Source organism: Monodon monoceros, unplaced genomic scaffold (genome assembly GCF_005190385.1).
Source record: "Monodon monoceros isolate NGI ecotype Baffin Bay Population unplaced genomic scaffold, NGI_Narwhal_1 Super_Scaffold_22, whole genome shotgun sequence".
Classification (NCBI taxonomy): domain Eukaryota; kingdom Metazoa; phylum Chordata; class Mammalia; order Artiodactyla; family Monodontidae; genus Monodon; species Monodon monoceros.
Window position 1 is genome coordinate 54,202,276 of NW_021703779.1, and position 1,796 is coordinate 54,204,071.

A 1,796-nucleotide genomic window follows, 5' to 3' on the forward strand; every position below is an offset into this window, starting at 1 on the left:
ATGAACAGACAACCAATCATCCCAAATTAAGGAGGTGGACTTTAAGAGCAAGATTTATGATTTTTCTCCTTTTCCTTTTTTTGTGAGTTTGTATGTGTGTGCTTCTGTGTGAGATTTTGCTGTATAGCTTTGTTTACACCATTTGTCCGAGGGTTCTATCTGTCCGTTTTTAAAAAAAAAAAATTTTCATATTAATCACTTTTTATTTTCATAACTTTATTTTATTTTACTTTATCTTCGTTCTTTCAGTTCTTCCCTCCTTTAGACAACAAATCGTCACAAATTGAGGACTTGGACTTTGATAGCAAGATTTATGATATTTTCCCCTTTTCCTCTTTTTGTGAGTGTGTATGTGTATGCTTCTGTGTAAGATTTTGTCTGTACAGCTTTGCTTCTACCATTTGTCCTAGGGCTCTATCCATCAGATTTTTTAAAATTCTTTTTCTTTTTTTTAGCTTAATAATTACTTTTTTATTTTAATAACTTTATTATATTTTATCTTACTTTATTTTATTGTACTTTATCTTCATTCTTTCCTTTTCTCCGTCCTTCCCTCCTTCCTTCCTTCCTCCCTTCCCCCTCCCTCCCTCCTTCCCTGCCTCCTTTCTTTCTTTCTTTCCTTCTTTCTATCTTCTTCTACTAAATCTTTCTTTCTACTTTTTCTGCCTTTTATTCTGAGCCGTGTGGATGAAAGGCTCTTGGTGCTGCAGCCAGGAGTCAGTGCTGTGCCTTTGACATGGGAGAGCCAACTTCAGGACACTGGTCCACAAGAGACCTTCCAGCTCCACATAATATCAAACAGTGAAAATCTCCCAGAGATCTCCATCTCAACACCAGCACCCAGCTTCACTCAACGACCAGCAAGCTAGAGTGCTGAACATCCTATGCCAAACAACTAGCAAGACAGGAACACAACACCACTCATTAGCACAGAGGTTGCCTAAAATCATAATAAGGCCACAGACACCCCAAAACACACCACCAGTCATGGACCTGCCCACTACAGAGACAAGATGCAGCCTCATCTACCAGAACACAGGTACTAGTCCCCTCCACCAGGAAGCCTACACAACACACTGAACCATCCTTAGCCACTGTGGACAGACACCAAAAACAACGGGGACTATGAACCTGCAGCCTACAAAAATAGGACCCCAAACACAGTAAGATAAGCAAAATGAGAAGACAGAAAAACACACAGCAGATGAAGGAGCAAGATAAAAACCCACCACACCTAACAAATGAAGAGGAAATAGGCAGTCTACCTGAAAAACAATTCAGAATAATGATACTAAAGATGATCCAAAACTGTGGAAATACAATAGACAAGATGAAAGAAACAATTAACAAGGACCTAGAAGAACTAAAGATGAAACAAACAATGATGAACAACACAATAAAAGAAATGAAAAAGACTCTAGAAGGGATCAATAGCAGAATAACTGAGGCAGAAGAACGGATAAGTGACCTGGAAGATAAAATAGTGGAAATAACTACTGCAGAGCAGAATAAAGAAAAAAGAATGAAAAGAACTGAGGACAGTCTCAGACCTTTGGGACAACATTAAACGCAACAACATTCAAATTATAGGGGTTCCAGAAGAAGAAGAGAAAAAGAAAGTGACTGACAAAATATTTGAAGAGATTACAGGTGAAAACTTCCCTAATATGGGAAAGGAAATAGTTAATCAAGTCCAGGAAGCACAGAGAGTTCCATACAGGATAAATCCAAGGAGAAATACACAAAGACACATATTAATCAAACTTTCAAAAATTAAGTACAAAGAAAACATATTA